We start from the raw sequence: 22387 nt of genomic DNA, 5'->3' as shown, positions 1-22387 counted from the left end.
GTAAGCCGCTTTGGCAAGATAAAGCAGGTAACAAATTCAATAAATTATAATAACGAATAGTTTCCCTGATCTCATCAGCATTGCCTTTCTGCTCTGTTTGAGGGAGATGAGAGGGCAGTCATGATACTGGGTTTTCTGGCTCCTAGTCAGGGCCAGCCCACCCATGAGGCAAAGTGAGGTGACGCCTCGGGTGGCAGGATCCACAGGGGCAGGAGATCCCAATGTAGATCTTTATTACCCTCTTGTTCCTGATACCGTATGTATATTTTCACTCTTTGGTGGGGAGCCCTTTTGTGGTTTGCCGGGGGGGGGGGGGGGGATGTCAAAATGTCTTGGGCCAATCCTGCTCCTAGTCCTTATTTTTGTTACAAAAACGAGTTGAAGAGGAGGGAACAGCAACATGCAAAAAGAGCAAACAGTGAGAACTGATGCCCAGAAACCAGGAAGAGAACAATTCAACATCCCAGACCACTGTTACAGATTTTGAAGTGACTGTTGTTATAACACTGTCCTCTCATGAATTGCAAGGGGAGACTGCAGCATTGGGGGTAGAAAAGGGGGAGGGAAGCTGAATTACCATTAAAAAATGAATTCAATTTTTAACCTGAATCAAGATTTTGACTTTTAAATCAAAATACACATTTTTATTTGCTCACCAAGCCAGGATATTTGTGATGCCACCAACACTGCCTAGCTTGTGTTTACATTGTTTTCTTTTTAGATTTCATCTCCCTGTGACCTCACTTATCTCCCTTCCCTTCCCTCTGCAACCATGTCTATGCCTGCCAAGTTATGATTACACTTCACGCAAAAGCTTATGCCACAAAAAATGTGTTAACGTGCCCCAAGATTCTTGTTTGGTTTTGCTGCAACAGACTAACATCTGAGAAGCATGGAGGGTGGGGTCCCTGGTAACAGCCTTTTCTGTGGCAGCCCTCCTAGAGTTGTTTTACACTGGAGAAGGGATGGCAAGGCAATATGCCTTCCCAACATAGGACTCGTTGGTTTCAATTAAACTTTTGCACACAATTATTGCATTGCAGCTCTTATCTTCAGTTGGATCAAATTGCTTATTTCAAGATATATTGGCTTGACTTGGTGGGTAAATGAGCTGTATACTTTCTTAAATCCACGTTTCACTGAGTTGTGGATCAGGTTGCTTCTCCCAAAAAGCAATATTATGAGTCATATTCATGGGCAATATGCAGTGGGAGATGCAGGGCCAAAGTTGTTGAGCTTTGTTTAGGCAGCTCAGAGTTGTTGAGCTTTTTGGGGGGGCACACAACTCTCCCACGGGTGGAGGGAGGAGAGCAATCCCCACAGAGGCTTGGGAGGGAAGCTGTGTGCCTCGTGTGAGCGGCGTTCGTGTGCTCAATCCCAGACGCGCAGGAGTGCGAAGCCAACCGGCTGCCTCAGCGCCTGCAGCAGAAAAGCCTGTGGCGCTCCAACGGGCTCTGCTCCACTCGGCAGCAGCTGGCCTGGCTCTTCAATCCCCAGACTCAAAATCTCAGCCCCGGACTCTCGGCCTGGCGCCCCTGAGAGCCTGGCACCCGGGTGCCCTGCACCCCTAGTGCCTATGGGTAAGCCGGCCCTGAGGAGATGAGTCTGACATAAGAAGTCACTTTGGCATACAATTGGTAGATACATTAGTTTTAAGACAGATGCGGGTTAAAATCCAAGAATCTGTGGAGCAGTTGATCACAGTGAACCAACACTGATCTTGCATAAACACACACAAAGATGTGGGTGAGGGAGAATGACATTGAACTTAGTTCAGTCGTGCGCACAGTGGTACTGTCAGCCATTTTCAGATCCTCCAAGTGTCCCTGTTTTCCAGGGACGTCCCTGATTTAGAGAAGCCGTCCTGGTTTCTGATTTAATCCCGAAATGCCCCACTTTTCCTTGGGACGTCCCTATTTTCATTGCAGAAATGTTGGAGGGTATGGAGTTACTCAGCTCCCGAGCTGTCTGAAGGCAATCCTGTATAGGGAAGGTTTTCTTAAAATGTTTAATGTTTTATTATGTTTTTATATATTTGGAAGCTGCCCAGAGTGCTGGGGCAACCCCATAAGATGTGTGGGGTATAAATAGTAAAGTTATTGTTATGGAATAGGAAGGTCCCTATTTTCATCGGAGAAAAAAGGACAATGGTTTTAACACAAACATTCAGACACAAAGACTTAAATGCTAACCAGTGGCTTGTGGTCAGTGGGCTAGGGGGACTAGGCATAGCTGCCAAGTTTTCCCTTTTCTCGCGAGGAAGCCTATTCAGCGTAAGGGAAAATCCCTTTAAAAAAGGGATAACTTGGCAGCTATGGGACTAGGTTAGTCCCCTAAATGTTCCTGGTAAATTAGAGTATTAAAGTCTTGTGCCTCCATCCCAAAGCCCGGGAAGCTTCCGCGCGGCTTAGGGAGGGAGGTGAGATGCTCATGCCGACGGCGTCAGGACATCACAATGTTGCCCCCTACCCCATCGCCTTCTCAAATTAGCACTTCTGCCCTAATTGTTCCCCTACCAAAAAATTCACTGCACGCCACTGATTTAATGTGTGTTAATTCACCTCACTCAAAATGTAGTGAGCCAGTCAAGCTATGTTTGGGGCCTCTGCTACTTATTCTGCTGAGCTGAACCCTGGACACCAGCCCCCAAGTTCTATGGGAATGTTAGGGATGTGGATTAGGATATATTATTAGATAGATCCTATCCAAGCTTGTGTTAGCAAGCTTCCAATATCAGCAGAGTGACATTCCCCTTTTGTGCGCAGCAAAGCATGTGCGTTAGATTCGCTAGAATCTCTATAACAATATTACACTTTATAGTTCAACATTACACTTCCTGGCAAAGGTCCCCTTTGTCCCTCTTAAAAGAAATACACAACACAGTGTTTATAAAATAAGATAGAGTTTACTTACAGTTTCATCCTGAGTTACAGCATAATCTCAGAAAGGCAGGCTTGCTTAGAAAAGTTACAAGTATATATATATCTAGAGACTACTTAGTAAAGTAAGACTCCATTTGGTCTCACTCTTGGCTGCAGGCCTAGAGTGAGAACCATGCTAACTAGAGATTCTCTGGAGATGTGTCCTCATCGAAGGAGGAAGTAGCTAAGAGAGCGAGTGATTGCAGGCTAGGGCTTTTGTCCCACCTAATCTCTTCAGCATATCTGGAGGAACAGGAACTGACCTGTAGTCAGGTGTCCCTCCAGGTGAGTTCCTGTTAGTGGACACTCTAGGAACTGTTGTGACTTGTCTGCCCCAGTGTTCCATCCCACAAACCCCTTCTCAGGCAATTCACAACATTCATTACATACAAAACAAAACATAAACAACTTTATTCAACCACCCAAGAGTCCCAGCTTGACACGCAGGTTCTGGAAACTCTGTCTTGGCAGGGGTTTTGTCAGGATGTCTGCTGTCATCTCCAATGTGCAGCAGTACGACAGTTCGACAAGTCCATCTTGTATCATCTGGCGAACGTAGTGGTACCTGGCCCCAATGTGTTTTGAGCGTGCTAGGAACTTCTCATTCTGCGCCAGCTTTAGACAGCTTTGGTTGTCCTCCAGCAGGCTTATAGGTTCCTTTCTCTCCACGCCAAAGTCTGTTAGGAGTTGGTCCAGCCAGGAAATCTCTCTGCACGCTTCTGTAGCCGCAACATATTCCGATTCTGTAGACGATAAAGCTATACATTTCTGTTTATAACTGCCCCATGTGATAGCTCCGCCCCCATACATAAAGACATGCCCGCTTGTGGATTTATAATCAGAATTATCACCCGCCCAGTCAGCATCAGTGTACCCAATGAGTTTAGGGTCACTGACAGCTGGTAACTTTAATTTACAATCCATTGTACCCTTAAGATATCGAACCACCCTCTTCACACCAACCCAATCATGCTCAGTGGGACTACTCACTTTCCTGCTGAGAATCCCTACTGCATTGGCTAAATCAGGTCTGCATGTGGTAACTAAATACAAAAGTTTACCAATCGCTGAACGATACTCTGTGTTGTTTGGCAGCAGCTTCGAATCCTCTTGGTTCTTTAAGAAGTCTGTAGCCATCGGGGTGTCGACGGGTTTTGCATCCTGCAATTGCATACTCTCCAACAGTTCAATTATCTTTTGCTTCTGATTGAGTAGAAATGAACCATCCTGTTCTCTTTCCACTTGAATCCCGAGGTAATACTCAACTGGTCCTAATTCCTTCACTTGCACTTCCTTGTTGAGGTGCTGGACTACATTTTTATAATCCCTGTCATTTGACGTTGCGATTAAAAGGTCGTCAACGAAGGCAAGAATATAAGAAAATTGTCCATTACTCTGCTTAGTGTACAAACACTTGTCAGCTTCACCTTGCTTGTACCCAAGTTTCACCAGCATTCCATGCAATTTCAAGTTCCAGGCTCTGGCTGCTTGTTTTAAACCATACAGTCCCTTTTGAAGCTTGCAAACCAAATGTGCCTCATTTGGCTTTAAAAAACCTTTAGGCTGCTTCATGTAAATTTCTTCAGAAATTTCCCCATGCAAAAACGCAGTAGCTATATCGATGTGTTTCACCTCCATCCCTTTAGATGCTGCGATGCTTAAAAGTAATCTTACGCTACTGTATCTTACTGTCGGTGCAAAGACTTGGTCATAGTCGTGGCCATATTGCTGTGAAAAACCTTGTGCCACTAGTCTTGCTTTGTAACGTTGCACCTCCCCTTCTGAACCCCTTTTAACCTTGAACACCCATTTGCTCCCAATTGCTTTCTTACCAGCAGGTAATTCTGTGAGTGTCCAGGTCTTGTTCTTGTGCAGTGCGTCAATCTCCTCCTGCGCGGCTTTCCTCCAGAGACTGGCTTCGGTGGCTGGCATCTGCTCTACCTCTTCCCAAGTGGAAGGTTCTGGTGGAGACGCCGACCCTGCAAAGTAGGACAGTCGTAGTGGCGGAACGCCCTTGTTGGTTCTGGATGAGCATCTGACCTCTGGTTGTGCAACCGCATCAGCATCCTCATCCTCCTCCAACGCTGGCATGTCCACGTACAGCTCCTCCTCTTCGTCTCTGGTGCCGCCAGGGGTCTGGACCTCTGCGTCTTCTGGGGTGTCGCCTGTAGGGGGTGTTGTGACACTAGAAGGTATATTAGTTCCTTGTGCTAAAGGAAAACTTATAAACTCTTCATCTGGTGACTCTCTAGAACAGTCAATAACAGTGTTCTTTGTATCAAACTTTCCTAGTTCATCAAAATGAACCACATGGTATGGGTCTGCTCTGCCACTCTTTGGATCTAGAACTCTATATCCCTTTCCTCCAGGAGCATATCCAACCAGGATACCTGCTTTTGCTCTGGAGTCAAGCTTGTGTCTGCGCTCTTTGGACACGTGGTAATAACAGACACTTCCAAACACACGTATGTGCTGCAGACTTGGGACTCTCCCGTGCCAAAGTTCAAATGGTGTGCGTTCTGCACCCTTTGTAGGCAATCTGTTTTGCAGATAAATCGCCGTATTCGCCGCTTCAGCCCATAGCTTCTGTGACAAGTTGGCCTCTTTTAACATGCACCTTGTCATCTCCATAATAGACCTAAACTTTCTCTCAGCAATGGAGTTCTGTTGAGGCGTGTAAGCAACTGTAGTTACATGTGCTATGCCTTCTTGTGCCATGATGGCCTTCATCTGCCGTGAGCAAAACTCTCCACCATTATCCGAAATTAAGGTGGAAGGAGCTCTCTGGAATTTGTTCTTCACCATGTTTAAGTACAGTTTGAACAATTCCGGTGTCTGACTCTTTTCTTCTAGAAAATATCCAACACAATATCTTGAGAAGTCATCTATAAATATCAGAATGTACTTATTGTTTCCTAGGGAAGGTACATTCAGCGGACCACATAGGTCAGTATGAACAGTGTCCATGACTTTTGTGCTTCTCTTCTCTGTACAACGTGGGAAGGAAGGCTTGACTGCCTTTTCAGTTATGCAAGTTGTACAGTTTGGCATTGGTGTACTGCAATTCTTTACCTGTAGACCTTTTACCAGATTTTCCTTCTGCATTTTCAGGATAACGTTGGTGTCCCTGTGTCCAAGCCTTTTGTGCCAGAGTTCCAGATCTGGTTGATCCTTTTCGCTGGGTTGTGCAACCCTTGCAGACTCATTCTCTGAAATATCAATCTCATACACATCATTGATTAGTTTGGCTTGAATAAACACTTCACCATCTTTTATCACATTGCATTGTCCATTTTTAAATATAATTTCACAACCTTTCTTGTCCAAGCTAGACACACTTATTAGATTACAGTTCAGCTTTGGTGCATACTTAACATTACTCACTGTAGTATCAAAAGACTCATTGTTCACTTTGAAATTCAAGTTCAAAGATCCTGCACCTATTGACTTTATAACATTTCCATCAGCAATTTCAATCTCAGACTGTTTATTATTGTCTATTTCATTGAAATATTCCCTTTTATAACAGAAGTGGCTGCTTGCTGCACTGTCCAGAAGCCACTTATTGCGCTTTCCTTCACAGCTCTGGAAAGCTACATTTCTTTCTTGCAATATCATTGCACGCCCACGACCCCCCTTCTTTTCGCCTTTTGGTGGAAAGGGGCGGGATTCATTCTTTGTAGATGCTCCATACTTGCGCTCAATATCCTTTAAGATTTGCGCTGCATCATCTCTGCTATTAATTGACGTTAGATGCTTATTGCGAAGTCCACTCAAAATTATGTGTCTGGCCTCGCTGTTCATGCGTTTCCAAGTTGCTATCTTTGCTAAATCCTCTTCTGTTTCGCCAGTAGGCATAGGATTTTCAATGGCATCCAAAACATTCCTTGCATCTAAAAATGCTATCAGGCGTTGTTTCCAAAATACGTAATTGTGGTCATCTAAAGCCATTAATCCTAGGTTAACTCCACTATCAAAATCTGCAAAAGCCATCTTGGAATTCTCAAAATTCTAAAAATTTCTCAAAATTCAAAAATTTGCCAAAAATTCCAAAATCAAAATCTCTAAAAATATCTCAAAATGCAAAATAATCTTCACTGCCTCTGAGTTCTCAGTGCTGTAAACTCTGAGGGAGGGGAGGGGTAGCTAATCCCCTAGGCACACTGGATAACAATAGACCATGTGCTTACCAGGAAGTTCTAACTGAAAAAATCCTACTCAGTTCAAAATCACAATCCAAAGCAATCCTTCAAAAATACACAAAAATACGCAGTCCTGGGCCATAATAACCCTTTATGGGAATGTTAGGGATGTGGATTAGGATATATTATTAGATAGATCCTATCCAAGCTTGTGTTAGCAAGCTTCCAATATCAGCAGAGTGACATTCCCCTTTTGTGCGCAGCAAAGCATGTGCGTTAGATTCGCTAGAATCTCTATAACAATATTACACTTTATAGTTCAACATTACACTTCCTGGCAAAGGTCCCCTTTGTCCCTCTTAAAAGAAATACACAACACAGTGTTTATAAAATAAGATAGAGTTTACTTACAGTTTCATCCTGAGTTACAGCATAATCTCAGAAAGGCAGGCTTGCTTAGAAAAGTTACAAGTATATATATATCTAGAGACTACTTAGTAAAGTAAGACTCCATTTGGTCTCACTCTTGGCTGCAGGCCTAGAGTGAGAACCATGCTAACTAGAGATTCTCTGGAGATGTGTCCTCATCGAAGGAGGAAGTAGCTAAGAGAGCGAGTGATTGCAGGCTAGGGCTTTTGTCCCACCTAATCTCTTCAGCATATCTGGAGGAACAGGAACTGACCTGTAGTCAGGTGTCCCTCCAGGTGAGTTCCTGTTAGTGGACACTCTAGGAACTGTTGTGACTTGTCTGCCCCAGTGTTCCATCCCACAAGTTCTGCCTGATGGGACAACTGCACACGACAGAAAAGGGGGCTCCTGGACCGTTTTCATTAATAGTTGCATTGAAGAATGGGTTTTGGCCTGTGAAACTTGTCGTGCAGCAGGGTAAGAAAAGCTGCACCTGGTGAAATTTGCACCTGCACCGCCACTCAAGTTAACAGGCCGCTGTTTTCCATGGCATCTGGTCTCCGTATTTATTCCCCTTGTTCCACCATGGCCGGGTCAGGAACTTACATTTCTGCATTGCCGGCCTGGTCTGCAAATATTCCGATGTGGCTGTTTGAGGTTGCAAGGGAGACAAAAGGGATGGGGAAACAACTTTAAGAAAACGTTCAGATGTTAGTGTCAAAACCCTGACAGAAAAAGGCCAAGAAGACAAGCGAGGGGGGAAGTGTGAAGAAACGGACAACGCTGCCTGTCAATTAGACTAGGAGAAGCTGAAGCTGATGTCTCCTCTGTCAGAAGAGATGAAAGGCAGAAAGAAAAGGGCCAGGAAAAAGCAGCACAAAGGGGGCGGACGTTGATTTGTGCTTTGGGCGCACGCGCCCCTCCCTTGATGGCAAACAGAGCCCATACGAAAAGCAGCCATTGCTTTGTGTTGATTTCTCCAAGGATCTCAAGGTGGCACAAATGGCTATCCTCCCTCTCCATTTTATCCTTTCAACAACCCTGTGAGGTAGGTTAGCCTGAGAGGGAGGGATTGGCTCCAGCATGCTTCAAGGCTCAGTGGGGATTTGAACCCTAGTCTCCCAGGTCCTAGTCCAGGGGTCAGCAACCTGTGGCCCATGGGACACGAGCGGCCCACCGGGGTCATTTAAATGGCCCGAACTGAGCCACCTGCACACAGTGCGGAGCGGGGACTCACTTCCACAGTGCCGGAAATCACATCTGCTCAGATGCAGACACCGGAAATCGGGCCCGCAGCGTGATCTCCGCAGGAGTGAACCAGACCAGGCGAGGTAAAACCTTGCCGACTGGGCACCTCCCCTGCTTCTCTACAACCTGGTGTAAGCCAAGATAAAGGGAGCAGTTCCCGCTTCCCTTGGCACATGCCGCTTCCCTTGGCAGTTGTAGATTTTCACCCTTCGTTGAAGGAAGGAAATGATTGATTAGATAAAGAATCCAGGGTGGCATTGTAGAGATATGAGCTCTAGAAGATAATTATAGCCTTGGGGTGAAATTAGATTAGACACAACCACCAGCATACCCTATGCCCACCCGCCCACCGTGCTGGGAAACGGGGCGGAAGGGCGCCGGAGAGATCCGGCGCACCATGGTGACAGGGGCGCTTAAGACGGCGCTGTCTCTCCCTCCCATCCATTTAAATATATGATTAATTAACAACAGACACTCCTGAAAATGGGTTCCCAGTTCATGTTGTTTAGCAAAATAATGCCCTCATCTTAAAAAAAAAACACTTGAAAATGGCAATCAAAAACATAAGCCATTAAGACACTTCCTCCCCTCCATCCTGCCTCCCCCATACCTTGGTTTTATCTGCATTATTATTATTATTATTATTATTATTGAAAGAAATGAGGCTACATTGCTATGTACCCTTCCTCGGAAAGAAGTCCCACAGAGAGGATTCAGATTCACTTTCAAGAAACGATGGTTTGGCATGTGGAAGAGAATGCCACAGAAATATGACTCTCCAAGGGACAGTGGGAGAGTCAGGATTCAGGAGAAGATATTCCTGGTACAAATAATTGTTCTGGGTGCAGATTAGATGTGATGGAGGGCAGCTCAGGAGCAGAGCTCTCATGTGGATGTGGTACCATCGCCACTTGAGAGGAGCAGGTACTGTAGAAGATGAAGGCAAGAGGCCTCTCTGCTTGTGGTATTGGAGAGACCCTGCCAGGTCAAGAAGACAGGGAAGCCCTCGTGTGCCTGAAGGTCATCCTGCTTATGCCAATGAGGAGTGCCCTGGACGTCTGCCCCCAAACTCTGTCCGGATGGTGCCCCTGATGACAATATTGAGCATGATGGACCATTGACAAGGGTGGTCCTCCAGCTGTTATGGACTACAACCGATATTATTGGACTACCATAGCCACCAAGGGGTGTATGGGGTGTTAGGAGGGGGGGTAGTGGGACTGGGAGACCTGTCCTGCTCCTTCTGGGATAGTTTGTCCACCTTTGGTCCCCACCCTGCACTCAGCTCTCACCTATGACTCCTAGAAGCTGCCAGCATGCGACACCGGCCACACCCGGGAAGCGGCTTCGACTGGTTGTCTAAATCTGGTGATTGCAGGGTCTCAAGCCCTCAGTGAGTTAGGGACTCCCGCAAGCGAAGACAAAGTCTGAAGGATTGAGTGGATGAGACCAATAGTGGGTCCAATGGTTTGGAAGGCGGTTTCTGCACGTGCTGTAGAGGGGGCAGGAGATGGGGCTCATCAACCTGGGAAAGGTAGCCCATCTAGGAGAAGGGAAACTCTGGCCCTAAACCTCTGCTACCTTGAGGGATAGAATCATAGAATCATAGAGTTGGAAGAGACCACAAGGGCCATCCAGTCCAACCCCCTGCCAAGCAGGAAACACCATCAAAGCATTTTTGACATATGCCTGTCAAGCCTCTGCTTAAAGACCTCCAAAGAAGGAGACTCCACCACACTCCTTGGGAGCAAATTCCACTGATACATTTGGGAGAAGAAAAGGCTAAGGAGTACACCCTACACAAATCTGGAATTAAGTCCCTAAGATGGTTGGAAGATACTTTGTAGGCCTCCTTCTGGCAACTCTTGCGCCCAAGTTAGTGCCAAATGTATCATTCTGCTTTTCTTTGGGCCACGTCGGCAAGGCTAAGAGGCAGGTCTTGTCATCTGGGCAGCCTAGGACCTCTATACGCACTGCCCAGGTTTGCACCCCAAGGGAGGTCACTTTAGTGCTGCTTAGTGTAGCAGTTTGACTTAACCCCCAGAGGCACACTCCATTGTTTCTCAAGACACATGGATCTGGAGAGCCACAGGCTCCCAATTTCTGCTCCAGGGTTGTGGTTCGAAGCCCAGCTCAGCTCACTGGGTGGGCTTAAACCAGTCTTTGTCTCCCGGACTAATGTACCCCACTAGGAAGATAATATGGAGAGGGAAGAGAATCATGTTTGCTACCTTGAGCTCCCTGGAAGAAATGTGACTTATAAATGTTACCAAAAAAAAGGCAGTTGGATTCCACCATTGGTACATGCTTTATTTGTGCTTCCGTTGTAATTCTTTAGTTCATCACTTTTTGTCAGAGAAAATTAAAATGTGGACCTGATGCCCATTGAGCATAGCCAGTGGTCCTCCATTTCTTGAAGAGGCATTTCCCAGCCTGGGAAATAAATGGCTACAATCGCCATTGACAGAACAGAATAAATCTGGGGCTCAGAGCTGATTATAAATCGAATTTAAAACGCACGCCTTTTGAATCTGCATCGCATCAAGGGAGGCTCCCGCACTGATTAATCGATCCATTCCTTCATCCCACATAAACGGGGAGATGTGTTGTTGGGGATAGCGACTTCTTAAGGAGATCCGGGTCAGATCTCAAAGGAACAGCAAAAGACTTGAAGAGGATCAATGCGCAATTGGGACGAATGTCAGTAGAGTTTGGTGTTTATGCCAAAGCAGACGTCCGCCGGCCTTTTCTGAGAGGTGATATTGATCTACTCGCATGCCCGATGATCAAAGGAAATGATAGAACCCTATATCCTAATTTTCATCTCTTTCCATTTTCTCTACAAATCAGAGAAATTTATACCGTCACTTTGTGTATAGCTAGCTATAGAGCAAAATCGCGAGCAAATTAAAAGGTCGTATGTGATTGCAATCCTATACACGCTGATGTGGGAGTAAAAAGTCCCTTAGAAATCTGCTGGGTTTACTTCGAAGGAAGCACACAATAGACTGGGCAGCAACCTTACAAATGTCGTGTTTATTCAGAAGAAAATTCCACAGTGGTCAACGGGACCACCTTATTCTCAGCTCAAGTTTACATCATGTATACCTGAACGTAAATTTAAATGATTTCAGTGGCGTCAACGGGCTTAAAAGTGGAGCGGGGTAGAGAATAATCACAGAAGAGAAAAAAATGGCAATTTTATTAGTGGTTTCAAAGACGTTCGGTTGCTCTGGTTGTTCCCTGAGAGTAAATCCCGGTGAGCTCAATGGGACTTACTACTGAGTAGACCTTATTAAATGCCATTTCTCCCATATTTTCCTAGAACTGCCCACCCACCCGCTTGTGTGGGGCTTCCTTCCCCTTCCGATGAACCTCAAAGATCCTCTCGACAACAATTGCCCGTTTATTTAGCTCCGTGCGGTGCCCCTGCAACAAATCAAAATGGAGGTGGTATTGTTATAGGATCTGATCCTGCATTAACCACTGGGACCAGAGCCTCGCACTCCTATATGGTATATTTCTATATTTATAGCGCATCTCAATTTTGAATAACAGTCAGGTCGTCCGAGTTTCCGATCGCTTTCCAACTCCTGTCCGCCGATAATCAGACTCACGTCCATTTTACATGTTATTGCTTATGAACATTTTGCAGAACGGATCCTGCTCCTTCAGGTTGCTGCATGTCTCCGCTCAGCCGCTAGAGGGCACCGCTCGCCTCTCTTCCGGGCTGTGACTTGATCAAGGCAGAAGCCCCAGATAATTAGTTTTAGGTATAAAATATTCGATCATGGAAATATTCTTTGCCTTATCCTAGGATAGGGAGCCTGTAATATATGTTAAAACGGTTAATTTTTTTATTATCTCTCCGAATTGTTTTACCAGCCCTGGCCCCCCAAATTATTGTAGCATCCACTGAAAATGCAGGCAATGTAAGCAAATGTTAAATCTAATTTTTTCCTGTGCAAAAGCTAATTAGCCATTAAAAAAAAAGAGGAGAAGGTTAACGCCAGCGCCTGAGACGGTTTTTGTTTAATAATCCTATTACTGACGGCTCATCATGTATAAAATGGTGCTGTAGGATGCAAAATTTTCCACTTGTTTGTGGGGAGAAATGTATAAGCGCAGGAGGCAGGCCGGGGCGCGATGGAAGGCAGGCACACGCCTCAAATGTAAGTAGTCGTCTTCTCCTCGCATCCTCTGCTCTTATCGCAGTCAAAATAGAAATGTTGTTTTCTGCTCCGGGAGAAGTTGTCTCCAAATATCCTGCCAGGAACCGCTGTTGGATCTTTGGGTCGTTCTTGCTCTTTCCCTGAAGAGGGAAAAAGGCGATACCTTGGAGAATTAGAGAGGTTTCCTCTTCGAGGTTGTTTTTCCCCCTGGAAAGGGGACTAAATGATGCGCAGCTCTATCTCTTGCCCTGCACCCCACCCAGCGCCAAGACTAGAATTCATTGCTCTCCTCTGATCGGCGCAAAGCTGCAGCCATCCCGAGTTTTAAGGCTGCGATCCTTTAGTTTCACGGGAGTCGGCGGGGCTTGCTAAAGAGTAAGCCGCCTTGCTTTGGGGAATTTGCCTTTTCAGTTCCCAGCGACTGGGAACAGTGAGCTTTCTTTTTTAAAAAATAACAACAACAATAATATTTATTAAATATTTTCTTGGGTTACAAAGGGAGGTGCGTGGCGTGTATTTTCAGGTCGTAGAGTCTTCTCTACAGATCGGTTACATTCGATGTGAGACAGTGAGCTTTTTTTTTAACGCCTCAAGTCTATTCAACTTGATGAGTTCAGTACTTTAGGGAGGGGTCTCTCCCCCCCCCCAAAAAAATCAGATCTCTTTAAAAATTCCATAACCAAGGTCCCGAGCCTTACAACGAAAAACAGAAAATAGATTCGTTCCCCTAAAACGCCCAGTATCTGATAGGCAGCCCGCTTTATATTTTGTAAAAATAAAATAAAAATTCTTTGGGGGGGAATAGAAGGCGACCTGGATAGTTTTAGTTTTATTTATTTAAATATTTCTGAAAGAGGGGTTTGCAATGATAATCGAAGCGGGATTTAGAAGCAGCTTTCGTTTTCCAGGGAAATGTCCGGAGATCCATTGTACATCCACCACTTTTTGTCCCGCGGAGTGAAAGTTAGCGAAGGATAACAAAAGCGCGTTAGCAGCGGCCAGACTCCCGCCTCCCCCGCAGACAAAAGACAAAAGACATTCCATCCGATTGTTACGTCCGCAAACAAACGCGGCGAGATCATTAGGGAGGGAAACTCCTGACAGGTCGCCCTGCATTTCTCCCCCCCCCCCCCCCGAAGTTGACCCGGCTCCGTGTTTGAGAAAATGGTTTTGCTTTTTTTTAAAAAAAATGCAGACATACCGGCCGAGATTTTATTTTATTTTATTTTCGCCTTTCTGCGGCCCGATCCTAAACGCATTATAGCGAAGTGCGCGCGCGGTTTTATTCGTTTATTTTAAGCGCCCTGAAAAATTCCCTTCGGCTGAACTTCTCTCCCTCGCATTCTCTCCTCACCTCCGACATATGGAAGAATTGGGCTTCGCTTTTTAAAAACCTCTTTCCCCATGAGAGGAAAGAGATTGCATTTTCACTCAAACTAGAGCAACTGCTTAGGAAACGCGGATCCCCCTCGGATCCTACTTTCGCTTTCTCGCTGCTTCCGATCCCTTCGGAATCAAATCCGTCAGCGGGGACCGGGCATCTGAAGGAGAATTTTTATTTTCACGCCTTTCTTTCTCTAAGGGACTGTGAAAAAGAAACAAAAGACTGCCATTCACACGAGAAGTCAAAGGCGCTAAATGAGGAATCCGGGTTCAAACAGGGGCGGGCGTGTGGGGCGTGTGTGTGCGTGCGTGTGAAATACATAACACACCCTGATTTATTTCCTTTGTCTTTTTTTTTTAAAAAAACAATGATGATGAAAACTCCTAAAACAAACAAGCCGAAGAAAAAGCAAGGATCTTTTTTGTGTGTGCTTGTGGTGGTGAGAAAGGTGAATATATATATTTTAAAAAAGGAGAAAGAAACTGTCTTCCTTGGGTTTTGAAGGAGACGAACGGCAAGGCAATAGGACCCGCAGCTTGCCGGGTCTTTCTTTTATAACATCAAAGAATTGGAGAGTTAAAGGGCACCCCAAGAGTCATCTAGCCCAACCTTTCTGGCAACGTGGGTTTCGCTTGAGAAGCCAGAACAGAACCCCTTGACGTAGTGGTTTGCCGATTTTTAATAATAATAATAATAATAATAATAATAATAATAATAATAATAATAATAATATATTTTTAAATATATTAACTGGCCCGCATTTTGAATGGATCTGAGTACGTTTACATCGGTTTCATGGGCGGGGGAGTCCATTGAGGATCCGGGATTAAAGCGTGCAAGACTCGGCTTTTATTCAAAATATAATAAATTAAAGCCATCGGGGCACTGGTCTTTCGGAATTCACTATGGCGGGTCTGCGAGGAGCTTCTAGGGCTCTCCACAAATAAACCAAAAAGTAACCCCACTTTGGTGACGCGTGTGCAGGTCACACACCCTGTAAAAAAGGGGGGGTTTCAAGTTTCCTGTAGATTCGAGGCAGCGTGCAAACGCTTTTTAAAGCGTTGTGACTCCGACGCTGCACTCCTTCGGCACCGTTACTTGATCTTGCTTCCGAGTAATTGTAATAATAATTTTATTATTTATATGTCGTCCACCTGTCTCATTGAAATATCATCCGTTGCAAAGGTCCCGTTTTAAAAAGTCTCATTCGGATTGTGCAAATGCATTGTTGGATCGGGTCCGGCGCACCGGCGCACTTCCCGGCAAACGGACAACTCTGGCTACTTTCTGCTGGGGTCAACATAAGTCTTCCCCGCCCCCCTAAGGAAGGAAGGCTGTTCAGTGACCGGAGGACTGCAATAATCTTCCTTCCACCAGGCCTACCGCCGCCTTTGAGTCGCAGAAGGCGTCCTCGCGGATCTTGCGCGCGTCCTCGCTTCATACGTTCATTTCAACACGGGAGAGGGGACCTGAACGAAGCAATCCCTCGAAATGCCACGTCGACAGCTTTTAGGAGGCCGAGTTTCCACCAGGCGCTTGGCGATCTTCGTTTCGGCCCGTTGCGCGAGTTCTCTCGGTGTTTACGCGGAAATAACTAGGGTTCCAAGCAACTAGTCCCGAGTGAGGTTTAAAGCCAAGCGGAGCGCAGCAGCGGAACCTTCTAGTTGAGGATCGGACTGATCGTTGGTACTGGCGCCGGAAGAGAGGGTTCTGAATGCGGCCTCTTCGGGAAACTGTATTTATTTATTCCGTTCAAACAGAGGAAAACCTCCCGGATCGCATTCCCTTGCCAGCTATCGCGGTCCCTAAACAGACTGAGGCTTCTCTTCAGTTCCTTAAACTTACATGCAAAAGAAATGTGTGGGTGGCCGTGCAAAAACTAATTTCTGGCCAGCGCATTGGTTGGCATCGTTTTATTTCTGTCTTTTCGTTTCTGTGTATTGTCTGGGTTGATTCCGTTCAAACCGGGCAGCCGGAATCGTTGGATTCTTTAAGCCCATCTAGTCTAGATCGAAGAACGAATCTGCGCGGATAGACACGATCCCGGAGTCAAAGGAGCAAAAATGCCTATCAAATAAATCCTGCAGTAAAAATAAAGGTAGCTGGCCTCAAAGGAAACGGGGGAAAACAAAAACAAAATCGATCTCAGGACAATCCCTTTTATTAAGCCAACGAGAAGGACCATGAAATCGCTATTTTATTTTATTTTATTTTAGTAAGGGGAGAGCTGATGACTGGATTTTGGATGGGGTTGGCGGGATCGGGCGCTTCCTAGATCCAAGAAAGCCTCTGGGCACCTTTTCGGTATGCGCTGCAGTTTCTGGGAACGAGTCCGCTCCTTGTCTCCCAACTCCCGGTTTTTCCTCCGCCGCCCCTTGGCCGGATCAAGCCCCCTCCGGCAAGGGAGGGGAAGGCCGTTCTCCAGGGCAGAGGCTCCTCTTTGCTCTCAGTGTGTGTTCTGTAAAGTTGTGACAGATTATTAGTCAAGGGAGGGGATTCACAGTTTGATGGAGATCTAACACACTCTGGACCATCCATCCTCCGACCTCCTTCATTCATCGGGAGGAGGAAAGACAGAAGCAATAATAAAAAAAAAAAGCCAGTCGCGGGAAAACGCCTTTCCTCCAAAGCGATTCATCACCGCAGGCTGAATTGAGGAAGCTTTTTCCCCCTGTGCTTTCAGCCAAATTCGGCTTTCCTAGTTACCTCTCCGCGTGCTTAGCTCAGAAAAGAGCCCTCATCACTGGGGGGGGGGCGATTTAAATGCCGCCCTGTTAACGTGAAATAAAGATCACGTTTGCGTAACTGATTTCACACGTGACGTTTTCCCGACACCCGTGTACACCATCACGTGTGAAAGACAGTTGGGAGGCTGCTTTTGTACGAAGCGGTCAGAAAGGTTACATCTTTCATCTTTCTAAGGAATGACACACCCGCGGTGGAATATAGATAACCATGACGCATATCTCTCTCTGTGTGTGGACACGTGTTCCCCGACTAATATCTCCAGTGAAGGGAAAATTGAGCTCCATGCCGTAAACACTCAATGCCATCTAAACCTCGCCGTAGAAAAGAGCTCAGGCTTGCGTAAAAATCATAGCATCACAGAATGCAGAGTTGGAAGGGACACCCAGGGTCATCTAGTCCAACCCCCTGCAATACAGGAATCTCCACTAAAGCATCCTTGATATATGGCCATCTTAGCCTGGAAACCCCATAGAAATCGGCCGGGGGGGGTGTTGCTCACTTCCAAGAAGAAACATGGAGGTGAAAACAGCGGGGGAGCTTCCGTGAAGCACACAGGCAATGAACGTTTTTGCGGGTGGCATGGGGGCCTTGCTTGCTTTTCGAAGCTCCGGTCGCAGGATACTTCAAACCGTATTAACTTGGGTACGTGCTCCACCTTTAATGCGCATTTGTTCGCTCTGCGGCAGTTTCACCCTCTGCAATTCTCAGCAACGCTTAGAAAACGGCAGTTCTCAGAATTCTTTGAGGGGACATGTGTTTTGAATGTGCTGCCGACTTCAAAGTTATAGGATTGCGCGCAGGCATGCTAAAGAGGACTTTTGTTTTGCGCATGGGAGGGCACGACAAAGGAACGCGTTTTTTCTGGGTTGATTCGTTTATCCATAACTTTAGGATGCGCCCCTGCACCCCTTTACCAGGGCGTAAGCCCTGTCAAGCTCCTTACCTCTCGACCCATGCAGGATTGCGCTGTGAATTCGAATGAATGGCTCGAGAATAATAAACACGAGCGAGGTCACTTCGGATTCTCTAGGACAGGTAATCGTTCGCAGGCTTTCTTATTCCAAACACTTCGCATCTCCCCAAGATTCCTCTCTTAACTTCTTTGTTGCACGGAGAGATCTCACTGCGCACCTCGGGGGCATTGGCTATTTTTGGATTTTGAAGCAAAAATGGTTTAGACACAAACAGTAAAGTGACCCCTAAGCGGAAAAGAAATAAACCCGAAATCTCTCCCCCCCCCAGCTCTTAAGAAACGCTTTGTTTTAGGGAGAGATCACCACCAATTTCAAGACACGGCTCATCTGAAAATTAGGTTAGTCGATTAAGGAAAACTTTGGGGGATCATCAATCTGCGAAGGGATTTTATTGCTGGGGGAAGGAGAGCTATGGGCACATTTCTTCATTTTCCGAAGCTCGTTTCCTTCAGAGATGCTATTGTAAAGGAAGGCAACATGGTAATGATGGTCTTCTTCTCTAGCAGCATTGTTCCTGGTTAAATCGTCACGTCTCACACAGCCTCTCCCCGCTGACCAAGCCTCCAAAAATCGCCTTTAGTGAAGTTTTGGTTAGAATTGTTACAATGAAATCGTTGATCCGAGTGTGGTTAATGGACGAGGGTTTTTAAGAGACATACATGAACAAAGCACATCTTATGTAAATTAAAAGCAGAAAACGTCCCCTCAAAGACGTAGTTTAACCCATGGACCTGCAATTCCAAGCACCCTGAGCAAACTACAGTTCTCAGGATCGGGAGGGGAGCCATGTGCTTAGAGAAAGGTTTCTCTACAGGGCAGAGCAGCGTCCCCTGATCTTTTTGAGACTGAGATTGCAAACCTTTCCTCACCTCACTTACCTCGGAGTCGGCATCCACAGATTTGCGCCTTAGGGGTACAACTTTGCAGCTTGGGACCGCGATCCTAAGCAAGCGGTCCTTTGAAAGTCAGTACACCGAGAATTGTGTTCGGACACGCCTCCCCCCCCATTTCTAAAACCGGGTTAGGTGGAGGCAGTGCTTTTTTTCTTTTAAAAAAATGTTTGGGGGTACTATCATTTTCCTACGCATATTGAAATACTGCCTCTCAATGAGGCCAAACTTAAATCCACAAAATGTTTAGGGGTATGCGTCCCCCTGTTTCCCCCCAGAAAAAAAGCACTGGGTGGAGGTAAATATATGTAATAGATTTTCTGTTGTTTAGGATGGGGGGGCGCGATCCTCCAGGCCGTTAATCCTGCTTAATCCACTTGGCTCCAAGTGAAAACCCTCCGGAAAACGTGGTGTGTAGTGACTTCACTATCGTGCGCGAGTGCGAAAGAGTCAAATATTGTCCCATTGGCACCTCGCCTAACACAGCTAAACTGGTTTAAATCGGGTACGTTGCGGCTGCGCCTTTAAGGCTTCGCCGCTACACTTGCGAAGCTGTTGCTAATGGCTGCTGAGAAACAAGGCATTCCTTAAAAAAGCAAAAAGCAAATCGAATGTATACACTTTCAATCAATGCTGGCTTTATGTATTCGAAATGATAACAAAGAAGTGGAATGACACGTACACTCGCGCACCTACGCACACGGAAAAAAACGGTTTGAACATCACTAGTGAAAAAGGAAACCGGACTCCAAACCAGGGAGGGAGAGACTATTGGTGGCCCCCCAAACTGACCTCACCCCCAGGTAGTACCTCCAATGGCCAGGAATGACGGGACCCCATAGTCCAGGGGGGGTTTCTCCACCAATTTAAATTAAATTTTAATATTCTACAACCTTTTAAATGTGTCTGTGGAAAGGGGGCATTTTTGTTTTGCTGTTTTGTTTTACTTATTTTCATTCCCCCCCTGCATTTTTTTCTATGAACCACCCTGAGATATTAGGATGAAGGGTGGTATACTACTACTACTACTACTACTGTACTACTACTACTACTACTACTAATACAATCAAAACCTGGGGGAGGATTGCTCTGAAGCCTGAGACGCATAGCCATCCAAACAATCTGGAGATGCCATAGATTCAAAGCACACTACTTCTCCCAAGAATCCTGGGAACTGTAGTTTGTTAAGGGTGTGGGGTGGGGGCAGTAAGGGGTAAACTACAGTTTCCAAGATTCTTGGGTGTGTGTGTGTCATGTGGTTTAAATGTGCAGTGCATAGGCAATCATACTTAGGAAGGGGAAGAGCGTTAGAACTTCGGCCATCTTGGCTGCAAGCTTCTTGGGGCAGGGACCTCTCTTTGGAATGATGGTGGTGGTGGTGGTGGTGGTGGTGGTGATGGTAGTTTGGGGATAACAGTATAAAATGTGATATAGTCCTCTTGTCTACTTCGAGGTCCTGGTGGGTGCTGTTTGTCAGCGAGGGGGAAAGAGGGAAATTAATTGCAAGCAATTAATAATTAATCCCTTTTTAAACAGCTTTATTATCTTCTCTTCCCTCCTCCCCTCCTCCTCTTCTTCCCCCCCACCCTGCACGAACCAGAGGGAATTTCGCCTGATAACCCCCCAAAGACCAAATGTCAAGTTTAACCAAATAGTTATTGCTTTATCAAGCCGAGCCTGCAAATAAATTAATCAAAAGCAAATATGTCCTGGGCGAGCCTCATTTGCCCATAATGGATGGAGAGGAAGCTCCGCCGATATTATTGTCTGTCATTCAATCTAACAAAGTGAACATTTATTGCATATATATTAAAAATTATCCCTTAATCGAGCGGGGAAACGGGGGGGGGGGCAGTTAGGCAGTTATTGGAGTCTTCCCAGAGGTGAGGTCTCCCTTGGATAGAATTTGGGAGGAAGGGGGGGGCTTTCTCCTACCACCCCCCCCCCAAAGAAATAAATGCATTGGATCTGCAGTGATACTGAGTTGCTTTGCTAAGCGACCCCAGGAAAATGATCAAGTTGAGGGTATGAGAAGCACCGTGGGCATATGGAGGTGTACAAGGGTGTGTGGAAATTATCCCCCCCCCCCGGAAGGGGTGGCTGGGCACCCCAGCCAGCCAGGGAGAAGTACCAGGTTCCCTTTGTCTCCCCTTGTGGGATGCATCATTTTCTAATTAGGCATAAAATTGCCTTCATACACTGGGATCGCTGGCTTCATAAACATAACCATTATGGTTCATAAAGGAGTCCATTGTGGTTGCCTCTTCTCAAAATAGAAAAGAAATTTGGAGAGGTTCAAGAAAGGACCTTCTCTCCTCTCTCTCCCCCCCCTCCTCCCTCCGCTGCTTTGTTTCCCCTTTAGGGAAGATGGATGGCCAGTGTCTCCCAGATGATGACTTTGGCCCAGTACATTGTCCAAAAGGAAGAATATATCTCATAATCATCACAATAATAATAACATGGAGAATTATAGAGTTTTCTTCCAGAGGAGACAGATCGGTTCCCGGGGCTGGGGTGGGGGTGGGGGAGGGTGGGCAAGGGGACAGTTTGGAGACGAACAGGAGGGCGGAGAGAGGGGCAAGTCGAAGAGGATTAATGAGGATGTCTAAGGGTGAAGAACCAGGAGAGGAGAAGACTGGGGAAACTGGGATGAGATAGCCAGAGAGGCTGAACTAGGAAAAACGGGCAACTGGGCATAGCTGTGCAGGCTGGGAGGAGCTTCAGGCCTGGTGGCTGATTAATAGGCATCAGAATTAGTGGAAAGAAGAATGCAAAAATGTTTGGGCAAAGAAGTAGCTTATGGAAATTGTGAAGGATGCTCTGTCAGATGGTTAGAGCATGGTGCTGATAACACCAAGGTTGCAGGTTCGATCCCTGGGAGTTGGACTGGATGATCTTTGGGGTCGCTTCCGACAGGACGATTCTAAGATCACGGCCAACCAGCTCAGTACTGAGACCCCCTCCAACATTCGGTGTGTGCTCTGCGTCGCAATGTGGTGAATTTATTCTGCTTTGTTAGTGGTGCTTTTCCCCAATGCTACTACCATCGTATGATGGCTGTCCGGAGGCCCATTTGTGGCGTGAGAGAGTTAGTTTAATATCAGCAGGAGACGACAGGGCGTCTCACTGGTTGGAACGGAAAGCAGTGCGGCCGCGCCAAACTGTTTACAGGTGAAACGGTATTAAAAGTGCGATAATGTAAGAACCACCTTGATACCATCCTAAGCACAAATCGGCAATAAAAAGGATCCCTGGAGAAGCCCCAAATCTACCCTTGACAGGCAGGGTTTCAGTAGCTATATACAACTGATGTACACACACACACACACACACACACACACACACACACAGTTGAATTCCATTGACTGTCCATCCTACTATATACCGACTGTTACGTTTTAGTCACATTGATTTCAATGGGAAGGAGCTGAATACACAAGTCACTCAGAAGTAAGCCCTACTAAATCCAGTGGGGCCGGAGGCTGCAATTCTGAGTAGAC

Source organism: Zootoca vivipara, chromosome 9, assembly GCF_963506605.1.
Source record: "Zootoca vivipara chromosome 9, rZooViv1.1, whole genome shotgun sequence".
Taxonomy (NCBI): Eukaryota; Metazoa; Chordata; class Lepidosauria; order Squamata; family Lacertidae; genus Zootoca; species Zootoca vivipara.
This window is presented reverse-complemented; position numbering follows the sequence as displayed.